Here is a 12,869-nt window from a genome sequence, read left to right as displayed (position 1 = left end):
AATCTAAATAGGAGTTTTCTGGTTGATTCAACATGAATTCTCGTTTGGGGATTTATCAACTAGGAAATTCTTAGTGTGGTTTGTGTGTAGTAGTGTGGATGCGGCAACGACGCACAATGGAACGAACTAATAAAAAGGTCGGACATAAATTTATGGCTTTTCAAAGCTTGGTGTGTATTTTGTCACAAATTCAATTTCAAGGGTTGTTTCTGAGAGGAAATTTTACGACAAAACCAATGGAACCACTCTTAAACTTTTTTGTGTTTTTTTACGAAACTATAAGCTCTCAATGTATTCAGATTTTGTCCGACTTCTTCTGTTTACTCGATCCTGTGTGCGACGACGGTTGTATTGGTAATCGCAGGGTGGGGCGAAAAATCCACAGTCCGATCCGAGCTATATGTTGACGGACGATAGATCGCCTTCCAGCGGAAAAAAACATGCTTACAGTGTTTGTACTCGGTTTTACAGGAAAACAGGCTGAGCCATCGCAAAGTTGCCAAATTGCCGTAGCAAATCTCGAAAGGGTCTGTTGCACACAAAAGATACAATAAATCGTCGCCTCCCTGACATAAAGGCGTAACTACACTCTGCAATGAACCCTATCCTCCATACTATTCAATGCTTTACCGGGCTCATCTCAATATATAGTTACGCGCTTATGTCAGCCAAGCGACGAAATGAAGCGTTTAAATTCAAAACGTGGTAAGTGCCGTCGGATGTTGATAGGATGGTGCGCGGTTTTTCTTGCCGTAGGAAAAACCTGATAGTGTCCTCTTTCCACGGACAATTCATTTTAGATAGATTTTTGCAAAATGAGAGTAACTGTTGCAATATCTTAGAATTAACTAGTCTGCGATGCTAGGGAAAAACGCCGTATGAACATTCGAATGTTGCCACATTTTCAGAACTTGTTGAAAATTTTCAGACTTTTTAGATGAATTTATCCTCTGATGAGAAATCAGAGGATAAACATTCCTCAGTTTTCCTGGAAATTCGTAATTTGTCGAAGGAATTTGGGGAACATTTGGTGGCACATACGGCGTTCCTTAGCACAGTAGTATAGTGGCGCTTACCAGGTTTTGAATTTCCTTCTTTAAATGAATAGGTCTGTATAATTGTACGAAAGTCCGATGAGATGATCAAAAAAATCTGCAATCTATACTCCCTACCTACCTACCTGAATTCACCCGTGGTTGTGAATATAATACGCGTACCCAAAGTTAAAAATGTATCAATAAAAAAGTATTAAAACAAGCGTAGTCAAGCTATTAAATCATGTGTAAGTGTGTGTTTTTTTTGTATGATGTGGCAATGCAGAGCGAAGAAAAAAGGGAATGGTCGTGGGCGAACTCACGAGTGACCTTGGCGTCTTGTCATTATCATTTGTTTTTCCCGGCCGCTTCACGTTTAAAAATGTAAAATTGAGCAACGGATACAAGGTAGGGGCAAAAATCGTCGTGAGTCCCCTTGGTGGCCCATATGTTAAATTATTAAAAAATAAAAAATGAAAAATAAAAAGGAATAGAAGTTCAAACCGCAGTATCACATGGCCCATTCCGGCGCTCATTATAATTTTACGGAACTTAACCACGAGAGAAAGTTCAAAAATAAACCTAGTGGAGGATGATTGATCGGGTATTCTTTATTCTCAGCAGTCAATATAGTTTTAATATAATAATCAAAAATTAATTACAGTAAAAATATGGTAAAAAAACATGCCATTGAAAATCAAAATGAAGTTTTCTTTGATTTGAGGAAAATTTCCTTTGAATTGGAAAAACAAATTTCACCAAAAATGTGTTTTTCAATACGAAGAAATCCTTTACCTCCAAAAATATCTAAAAATTAAGAGTATTGGTGATTTTACATTTGTATCGCCAAACTTTTGAATAACCTTCAACCGTCATTTAATCCCATAAGATAAAAAAGAGCATAGAAAAGCTCTTGTATACATTGTTGCATCCTCACTCTTGACACAAATGATTTATTCCAGGAATGTGTACTGCGGGTTGCGTTTGCACCCACGCGAAGGCGAACACGAGTGAAATGATTCAATATTCACCCCGAAATGCATTGACCCTTCGTGAGGATTCCGGGTTTTCTTCGTTTTTTGTCGAAATGCATCGATATTCCTTAGATGGGTTCACTGTTTCTTCCGTTAAAAACAGAAATTCAAATTTTAAAACGTGTTCACGAATACATCCAACTGCTGTTATCGATTAGCCAGTTCGATAAATGTTTGAAACATTTCTTTTTGTAGAATACCATCAAGAAAATAATGCATATAAATCAGTTTGCGCCTGAATATCTGGGTTCCAACATCAACATTTTTAATATTGAATCATAGAATATAATTGTAGAATATATTTTAAAAAAATGAAAATTATGAACTATGTCCGAATTTTCCTCTCATCGAGTATAATCTATCACTTAGAACATGAGACACCATTGAATCAAGTCAATCGAGGTCAGCTTCATTTTTTTCTCTTGATGGTGTGGTTTTATTTATGATTAATTATTTAGAGTTATGTACGTAATAAAATTGCAATAAGGTTGCTTCAAAAATTAGCGTATTGTGATGTACCAGGGATAAAATCAATATATGATTTTTCAACGTCTTTGTGCTTTCCCGTATTATTTGCGATAAGTCGAAAACTTGCAATACACGAACCTCCGCTGAGAATGGGACATTTTTGTAATACTAAACACGGCTATAAATTGTTAAACATTCAGACGCCTCTCTTAATTCACATTTCTCTCTCTTAATCCTCCGCAGTATGTCTTTATTTTTCCAGTGTTGTCGCTGTTCGATAAATCAACATTATCTCAGTTAATTCTTCATTTCTGTAGACCCATGTTCTCATTGGGAAAACTGTTGCGCCAATTTTCGTGTTTTTTTTTTTTGTTTTTTTTCTTTCTTTGATTTTTGTTGATAAGTTGCCAGTATTCCCTCTTGTAAACTCTCTTTAGGTGCAATGCTTTTGCTCAAAACAACGTTCTCATTTGTTGTTCACACAACTATGAGAACTTAAAAGCCTTCCGTATTTCCGTTAGAGTTACGATGCATTTTCAAAACCTTTTGGTCCTGTTTTTAAATATTTTGAAGGATGGTCAGGAAGTTCCAGAAAAATAACTACCTGATTTATTACCTTGAAACCATCCCCAGGGAAAGGTTACTATTCTTTTCTTACACATATTGGTGATTATGTTACAGTTTTATGCAAGTTAAATTATTACTATAGAAGAGAATGAGAAAATGTTGATTAAATCTTTTTACATTCATTCTTAAACCTCAAATCAAAATTCATATGTTTTGTCAACAATGTAGTTCATGCATCTCACATGAAGGCTTGACCCCGTCATGACTCCGCGATTTTCTTCTTCTTTTTCCTTTGAAAGGTTTTCAGTCTTCGGCGTTTGCTATTTAAACCATTTGAATTGAATCTGACTTTTAACTTACTTGTAACTCTCACCAGCTACGGAAGAGACAGCATGAAACTGGAAAATTTTCTAATCGTCCAACTAATATAGAGAGAATGTATCGGGTGAGTGAACTTCTCCCGTAGCTTTCAACGAACGGAATGAATAGTTCACAAAGCGAATACGTAAGGATGAGAAATCCGAAGGATTAATAAATGACATTGTTAACAATCTCAGTGAATGAGTTTTCTCATGTAGATCAGGTTTTTATTAGCGTGTTCATATAGGTCATGCTTAAACTGACTTTCAACTTCTGGCTTGAAAAATTCAAATCAAGCATGATTTTCCTTGTGCGCGGTTAAGAAATGTCCTCTGACCAGTCTCTTAGACCTAGAAATGTGAGAGTGTTGATAGTTTTTGATCGAACATCGATGCTCTAAACGAGCATTTATCATGCATAAAAGAAAATATCCATAAAAAATTCACGGCAAAAGAGATCTTAGCGCCAAATAATTTCATATTTGAATTGCTGGTACATTAATTTCATATAACAGTGATTTTGCGATATCGGTGAAAGAAATGCGCAAAAATTCCAAAACAGATCGAAAGTACTGCAGTTTAAGAAGGAGAGTTCAACAGATTCAGTTTCATGAAAAATTCGTTCAAAAATTCAGTCGGCCATCTTTGACGCTCAATTTTTTTTTTAAATGTAAAACTCACTTAAGCCCACCAGTGAAAAATTTTGCTACAAACAGTTTACCCTCTATCGTATGAAATACTGAAAAATTCACCGTCGAAAATTGTTTTGGCCAATGTTATTTCTGAGAAGAAAAATACATTCGCTCATACCACGGTTCAGTATTTCTGGAATATCGAACAATTTTGTTTACATATTGACCTCTATGAGAATAAATTTGTATGAGCGCATTTTCATCCCAGCAGGAACTACCCTGGTCCGGTCTGCCATGGAGATTACTTCGTCGTCCTTTATGGAAAAAGTAAAGCAAACCCATCGAATATACATGGATGGCCTCTCCAAATTGAATTTTATTCACGCCTGGGAATTTCTTTTGCATTTGCAAAAATCCCGTGGAATCACGACAACGTGAGAGCTGGACTAGCTTGACGTATTACATTTCCAACGTTCCAAAACGGGAAGGTACAATGTGAACCGGACCAAAAGACACCCGAGGCACATCGCACGCGCTGGTATCATAGTTGCAGGAGTTGAGCTACGCAGTGAACTCATAAGCATACCGTCATGGTGCGCCGATGTGAGATCGTCAGAATAACAAACTTTAGCCAAAGTTTGAATTCTGGCTCTCCGCAATCCATGCGCATCAAAAATTTCATCTACACAGTCTCATCGATGTGTGTTTAAAATAATGGACGACAATTGAACTACATTTTCCAATTAGGAAATATGATTTCCATGCAGCTCACCTTGGAGACAACGTATGTGCCATCAATTTCCTAATGCAATGCTTTAAAAAATGAGTCAGAAATTGTAGTTCCTAATTGCAAAATGAAGTGTAGTTCATCTCGTCAGAGTCAGAGATATGAAAAAGACTCTCTTCTGTCTCTAATAACTATACTGGTTTTGTCCTTGGTCATCCCCCTCTAAAGCCCGCAACATTTGGATTTGCAGCAGGGACAAAATCCAAATGTCCACTCTTTTATTGTATTCGCGTACCATTTTGGTAGACTTTTTGAAACAAAAACATGGCAACTTGCTCGAAAAAATTGAACGTATAAGGCTTTGTTGCGCGGACGGTCACCAAATGAATAGTAATATCGTGGTGTTGGGTTTAAGAGGCACTAAATTTCTGTCGGGGTGCTGCCGGGTGAATTTATGGTGCGTGGAAGAAGTGGCACGCTGGCGGACACTGGTGTCATTGTCGAGGGAAAGTGCAATCTTCAGCTTTTGCCTTATGGATAGGAGGGAATCGCCGTTTTTTACCCAAAACGTTGCAGCGCTGTGTAAGTTGAGGTTAGTTGAAACCATGCGCTAACTTGGATTTGCGCAAGAATATGCGAACTCCGAGGGTATTACCGCCGTTACCAGTTTCTCTATTAAGGGCTTAGCATTTCCCAAGATCACATGAGGGAACTTTCCGTGCTGCACCGTGGAATGGCAACTGTGTGTAAGGGTTTACGAGCTCAAACAAATTAAATTTTACAGTTCACTTGAATGTGTTCCGGAACCTAGATTTATTTGATGCACTGCACCGGCGTTACAGATTTATCGCATTTGTAGATTTTTAATAATTTTTTCCTCTCCCCTTGAAACTCTCAACTGAACTCTCTGGGCCATGAAATATTAGAACTAAACAAAAAAAAAATTAAAAAAAAAAAAAAATAAAAATAGCACCAGCGAGCACTGTGAAAGCAGCTTTTAAATACGCATCGCATATACCAACTACCAAATTGGTGTTCCATACTAACTCCTAACCAGAAGGAATAACTAAAAATAAAGGTATTTTTACCGTAAAATGATAATGTTCCTTTAGCCGATGATATACACTCAGCAATTCTGCATCCTTTCCGGCGTGTCATTAAAGCGTCAGTATTTTGTTTTAAATGAAGTTTCTTTCGGATTAGCTCTACATTCGGTTTGTCAACATATGCATATTCCCTTAATAAAACACTGTTGAAAAATTTAAAAAAATGATGTTGCCATCACGATGGTAATTTTACTCCCACTTTAGTAATATTATCACTTGATGGTACCCTTGCAGGTACCCTGAGCAAAGTGTATGGAAAAATCTTGAAAGCAAAAATTGAAGAGGAGTGGAAAGAACATGAAGCGGAAGAGCAAGCAGGTTTCAGAGCCGGTCGGTCAACGATTGATCACTTATTTACCATCATCCACGTCATAGAGAAAAAGAAGGGAGTTGGCCAGGAATTACATCTAGTGTTTGTGGATCTCCAGAAAGCTTACGATAGTGTGCCATTGATGAAACTTTGGGAAGCCTTGAACAAAAGGGGTTTTAGTGGGGGACTAATTAGTGCTATTAAGGAATTTTATGGTGGGGCTTTCTCTAGGGTTAAATCGCATGGGGAGTTATCGTTGGGGTTTTTAATTACTAAAGGACTGAAACAAGGGTGTTGTTTGTCGCCAACCTTATTTAAAGTGTACCTGGAAGAAGTTTTAAAGGAATGGAAAAGATGCTGTTCGGGAATGGGCGTCCCGCTACGTGAAGATGGCACCCTTTATACTCTGTGCTTTGCTGATGATCAGGTGGTAATAGCTCAGGACGAAGAAGATGCGAATTACATGACGCGGAAGCTAGTGGAAGTATACCGAAAGTGGGGAATGGAAGTAAATGTGGTTAAGACGGAGAAGTTGGTTATCGGTGGTGATCAGCAAAGCATTGAACTGGAGGATGGCCGGAAGATCCTGGACTGTGAAGAGTATAAATATCTCGGAGTTTGGTTAACTAAGGACGGAAATTTGGATCGGGCCATTAAAGATCGGAATGTGCAAGGCAGGAAAGCTATCGCGATGCTAAATGGGGTTCTCTGGGACCAGAGTATCTCCAAGGAGACCAAAAGGAAAATTTACAACGTCATCGTGAAGAGTATCGTAACTTACGGGAGTGAGGTCTGGCAACTTAAGAAAAGAACTGAAGACATGCTTAGGGCAACCGAGATGGACTTTTGGCGAAGGTCTGCTGGGATATCGAGAAGAGAGCGTATCCGCAATGAAAGGGTACGCGAGATAATGGGTGTGGAAAAGGACATCGTGCACGATATCAGGTCCAAGCAGTTGGTCTGGTATGGACATGTGCGAAGGATGGCAGATGATCGGTTGCCCAAGCAGGTCTTCGATTGGGTTCCTCCCGGAAGGCGACGGCGTGGACGTCCTGTGAAAGGTTGGCGACAAGGGGTGGAGGAGGAGATCAGAAGGTGCCAATTGCCTGATGATCTCTGGGAGGATAGGGGGCAATGGCGATTGGGCGTCGCAGAGCGCGAGGCGGCGCTATAATCGCGACTTTATGTATGTATCCCTTGATGTTAAAAGTAACACTATTTTATTGATTCTGGCAACGATTGATCAAGAGCTCATACGGGACACCACTGTTCGTTAGTTTCCACTACCATTTTTGTTATTATGTAAATTTGATTTTTTGTCTGTATACGCTAGCTTAGCCTTAATCTCATTTGGACGTATTTCTGCCAAACGGAACTATGTGCGTTATGGCGTGAGCCCTGTTATGCATATATTCTTAAGTGTCTCAGGGCTCATGTCTCAATGCGCGTAGTTCCGTTTGGCAGAAATAAGACCATTTGATTCCCGAATTTTGGCGGAATCCTCGAAACTCGGAAGGTGGGTGGGCGGACACGACGTGCGGGGGCGCGGCGCGTGTTTATATTTTTGCGATTTGCGTGCATCGTGCATCATTCGCATTTCGCATTCGCATCCACCATCAAGGCCGCGCAAGGTCAACGGACTTGACGCTTGTCGGTTCTGTGCCAGATCGCACCGGCAAACGTCCCAATTCCGCGGTTCTGACGAGAGTGTATCCGTCTTGCGGCAATGGAGATTTTGAGGTTTCCTGATGTATTTAAGGAATTTTTTTTTATTTTTTTATTTTTTATTTTATTACATATCGACTTCTTTATACAGAAATATGATACATTGTTATAGCATTAATTAGTAATTAGCTTTTATCGACTAAAAATATTTACAATTGCACAGTCTTTTTTCTAAATTGGATGCCCTGGGACGAGCATCGCCGAGCCCATAGGGAATTTTTTAAGGAAAATCGGTGATAAAATTCGTGGTTTCTTTCTCACTTCCTTCCTCATGCTTCGGATCAAAGAACAAAATTGATTTATTCATCCTCAAGGACCAAGTGAACACCCAAGGTCGATAGACATAGATCAGTCTAGTGACAGGGCGTTCTTTAGAATTTCCCGATCTGGCGACTAATTCCCCCGATTTGCCGTTTCACTATTTTTCAAACGTTTCTCCGATTTGCACTGCTCCGTCGGATAGTACCCCCAAATCTCCCCGATATGCATAAGAAGTATGAAATCACACCGGGGAAACAAGAAGATTTGGGCAAGCAGGGTATCTACAAGTCTGCAATTTCCGGAAAGTCCAGAAATTTAGTGCTGAGATTTCAAGGGCGGTCCGGAAGTACTGAAAAAGTGCGGAAATTCCGCGAGAAGGTCCGGCATTTTTTTCATTTTTTTGTAATTTTTGTCGCAATTTGAGCAAGAAGTTCAATTTTTTGAAATTTTTCGAATTTCGTCAATAGGAGGTAATGAAAAAACACTGCATTTTTCTGTTGAGGAGGTACTGAATTTCTCGAGAATATACTGAAAAGGTGCTGTAAAAGTACTGTTTTTTGGCCAACCTGTTTTAGACATCCTGGGTAAGCAAATCGTTTTAGGGAATATTTTGGCAACGCAGACAGCTCTCGCCACCGTTTTCCAATGGATGTCACACTCAGCTTTCCTAGACTGACCTGGGTCCATCGACCTTTGTAAACACCAACATCTAGTAAAAAAAAAAAAAAAAAAAAAAACTAAAATAATAATAAAAACAGTTTTCATAGTGTAACCGACTATTTTAATGTGTGGAAGTTCGCTTTTCCAACGGTTCTTCCTAGGATGACCTCGTTGAAAGGATGTCCAGAAGCAGATGATTATACGGTCCAGTGTGCGCTAGTCTGTCATAAGACGGGGTCTGTGTCCGTCTGGTTATAATATACGACGGGCGGGACGCGGGATATGGGGATACGGGAATACGGGGGCACGGGTCTTTGCGCGGCTACGGCGATACCTTTCTGGGTAGATGCTCGCATATGCCCGCGTCACCCCCGATCACCGTCAAAGCTGCACAGCCGCGCCAACACGGCCAATCTACAGACCTCCCCCGTTCTTGCCAGACTGCACGCCATATTTCATGAAGTAAGAGATTTTAAGAATTCGATGCCAATGCAGAATTTGCACGAAAAAATGTTATTGCTTCATTTGAAAATTGTTAGTGAGTTCTCAACATTTTTCTTAAATTGTTTCTCATGTGGGAAATTGTATTAAACAGATTTAAAAGTGAGAAAATGCACAGTCTTGTGACATCATCTGGCGGCATATCGACGGTGAAACTACCAAACCACGTATCTCGTTTGCGGTGTTTAAAAATCTACGCTCACATTTTATTTTTTTGAAGTAGACCAAATCAATATCATTCCTTGAAATTTTCACGGAATTTTCTCCGCACAAAGAGGAAAAACCACAGAAATTTTCAAGACTGGATGTTAAGTAGTTTTTCATTTAAAAAATAAAGTATGACAGGAAGTCTGCGACGTCGCAAACCGAGATACGTGGTTTGGTAGTTTCACCGTCGATATCCCGTTTAAACACATGTGTTTTCTTAGATTAGGCTATTTTGTCGTATCTCCTTCAATAATTTCTCATTTGGAAACCAAGGATATTCTTGCGCTGAAAAAATTCAGTTATCTGCAAATTCTCTATTTATTTTCCTAACTCTTAAAATTAAATATGACATAAATTTCTTTCGGAAAAGGACTAAAAAGGGCTTCCTAACTAGTAGATTGTAATAATTTCTAGTCGTTTGTTTTCTTCCAAGTCCAAATTAGCAGTCAATGCCATCAGAGAGGGTTTGAAAGTACGATTCAAACCAAGACTGGGTTCGAAGGGTAAATCTTTCGAAAGTGGGCTCAAAATAGATTAGTTGGTGGAGATGAGTAAGCATTTGAGATCAATTAATCTCGGGGTAGAAATCGAAGATAGGTAGGATTAGTGCAGTGGTGAGCAAGAGGGTCGGATAAGAGGCTCATGTCATTAGGCGAGTACACATGCGTAACGGAGGAGGGATTCACCCGAAATGTTGTGCTTCATAGGAGACTTGTTTGTGAGTATGACCGCTTTTTCAGACGTTATTCATTCAAAGGGACCTGCCTTTAAAAACAATCAGAGTGTTTTGTCAGGATAGCGTTCTAAATCAATGGATGTCTTTTTCTCTTCATAAAAAAGAGCGGATTTATACATCCATTTTTCCTCCAATAATTTGATTTATTTCTTGTTCTCTAATACAACCACCTAAATTTACTGATTTTTAAAAACAAACACTGTGGAATTCCATCCTGCCGAGTGAAGCAAGGTGTGATTCTACCCGGGCTGCAATATGATATTTTTAATTAAGTGCTTTAAATAGACCGAATCATTTTATTGCATTTAAAGTATTCTGTTGCAGCTCAGGGCTGGAGAAAAAAATAATAATTCCACGCTACTCCGACAAGGTCTGATACCACCCGGGTTGCACACTGATATTTTTAACAAAGTACTTTAAATAGACTGAATCATTTTATCGCAGTGCAAGTGTTCTGATGGAGCTCAGAGTTGGAGAAAAAATTAATAATTCCACGCTACTCCGACGACATAAGATTACGTGCTAAATAGATATACAGGGTTATTGAAAAGTCACGCACCACTGGCCATGAGAGGGTTGGCTATTTGAAATTTTTGAGCCCCCCCCCCCCCCCGCCCCCTTTTCCCCGAGGGGATCAAAAACTGGAAAGTACCGTAAAAAAGTTTCCCCCTCGATATGAGGAAAAATGTCTTAAACCACAAGTCGATATCATTATAACTAAAGTTATGGTCAGTGGTGCGTGACTTTTGAATAACCCTGTATCTATTGTTCCGGGTTCAGAGGCGGATAGTTCCGAGTGCTGGAGTCGTAGCTTCGGCTGCTCCGGTTGCTACACCCGGAACATTCGGTCTTCGAGCTCGGAACGAGGACGGTATGTCTACATAGCACGTAAGCACGGCTTCCACAGCCGGAATTTTTCCCAGTGCAAGAACAGGAGTAGCGTGGTAACGGAGCTAGATTGCAAATATCCGCGGAGTTTCCAGTTAAAGACACGAGAAAAATTTCGGGGTTCCAAGAGTGACTGACAGCCGTGTGCGGAAGTGAAGACATCGGACGCGGATGGTCTGCGAGACCCAACGTCCGACGTCCAACGTCCCGTTCCGACGGCCGACGAACACCGCCGCCGCCGTTGGTCAAAGCTAAAAATACATCCAGCTTTTTTTTTAACGCCGCTCATGATCTCCACGCGACTTCGCCGGGGGATTTCAAGTCGCTTTCGAGCAGCGGTAATAGACGAGATCAGTCATAACGTCACTGTGGATGTGAGAAAGGACCAATAGACAAAAAGCGGATTTTAGCAATCCGATACGTGTGTTTTAATTAAAATGGCGCGTAAAATGGACTGCATTTTGCTACAGGGAACTACAATTTGTGGTTCACTCCAGAAAGAACGTTCACTGAAAAAAAAATTCGCTTGGATCCAGAGTCCACACTGGGGAAAAAAAACAAAAAAAAAAAAAACAACACATTGGATCTAGAGTCCAGACTCTTGAAAACATTGACAAGAAAAATGACTCTTGATTCAATCAGATTTTAGCTTAAATCAAAAGGAAATCCGCTCAAATTAAGAGGCTTGGTTCTTGATGTAAGCTTAAATCTGATTGAATCAAGAGTCCTTTTCTTGTCCATGTTTTCAAGAGTCCGGACTCTAGATCCAATGTGTTGTTTTTTCCAGTGATAGACATGAAAAAATATTCTTGATTCAATCCGATTTTTCCTTGAATCGAAGAGCCGAGCCTCTTGATTTAGGCGGATTTCCTTTTGATTCAAGCAAAAAGTCCGATTGAATCAAGAGTATTTTTCTTGTGAATGTTTTTAAGAGTCTAGACTCTAGATAAAAGCGACTTTTTTTTCAGTGTACGTTCAAACAGTGTCTCCATATGTAGATTGGTGCTTTTGTGGGAGATTCAAAAATAGTAGTTCCTTATTTCAAAATGTGGTCCAAATATACAGTTCACTTTGCAAGATTTTTTCTCAGCTAAAATTTGATTTAAAAAAACCAAAAGGAAGGCATTCTCATTTCTTACAAATAAATTATGTAACAGTTCAATTTTTTAAGTGGTGCGATTAGCATAGGACGTCAACGTCATTAAACACAGAAATAGCCCGCAGGCAGAGACGCGGAGTTGAAAACTGCGTTAAAACCGAACTAGACAAAATCGCTAATATGTCATTAGTTCATCGAAAGAATAGCGTGAAATAAATCCCTGTAGACATGCAGTGTTTCAGAGTGTCAAATTCGAGTGGCAGGTGCAGTAAAATTTTCGTGCCCCAGGTGAGGATCGAACTCACAACCTCGGCATGGCTCACGACTACTGTCATATAAGTACCGCGCGCTAACCGATTGCGCCACTGGGGCTGCGAGCTCGATGCGACGAAATCGCGGCTCTTCACCAGTGCCTCGCAGCGGCCGGGTATCCCCCCCTCCCCCACCTGTCCTGCGTCTCGCCGTACTATGGTCGGAGGGGGTCGGTATCCCGTCTCCCGCATTCATTCATGGCGCCTGGCGCACTATACTCCAACATTACGTATTATCAGTGAT

At 40.0% G+C, this 12,869-nt stretch overlaps 1 protein-coding gene and 1 non-coding gene across 2 annotated transcripts in view; one reads left to right on the top strand and one right to left on the bottom strand.

The window, feature by feature from the left end:
* NfI (Nuclear factor I) overlaps positions 1 to 12,869 on the top strand; it is a 285,410-nt gene that overhangs the window by 33,962 nt on the left and 238,579 nt on the right.
* TRNAI-UAU (transfer RNA isoleucine (anticodon UAU)) lies at positions 12,595 to 12,686 on the bottom strand. Its single transcript is given in 2 exon segments — positions 12,595 to 12,630; positions 12,649 to 12,686. It is a non-coding gene; the product is annotated as a tRNA-Ile (tRNA).

The sequence above is a fragment of the Bemisia tabaci genome, chromosome 6, assembly GCF_918797505.1.
Source record: "Bemisia tabaci chromosome 6, PGI_BMITA_v3".
Lineage (NCBI taxonomy): Eukaryota > Metazoa > Arthropoda > Insecta > Hemiptera > Aleyrodidae > Bemisia > Bemisia tabaci.
Note: the sequence above shows the minus strand (reverse complement) of the source record. Positions and strands in the feature narration are given on the sequence as shown.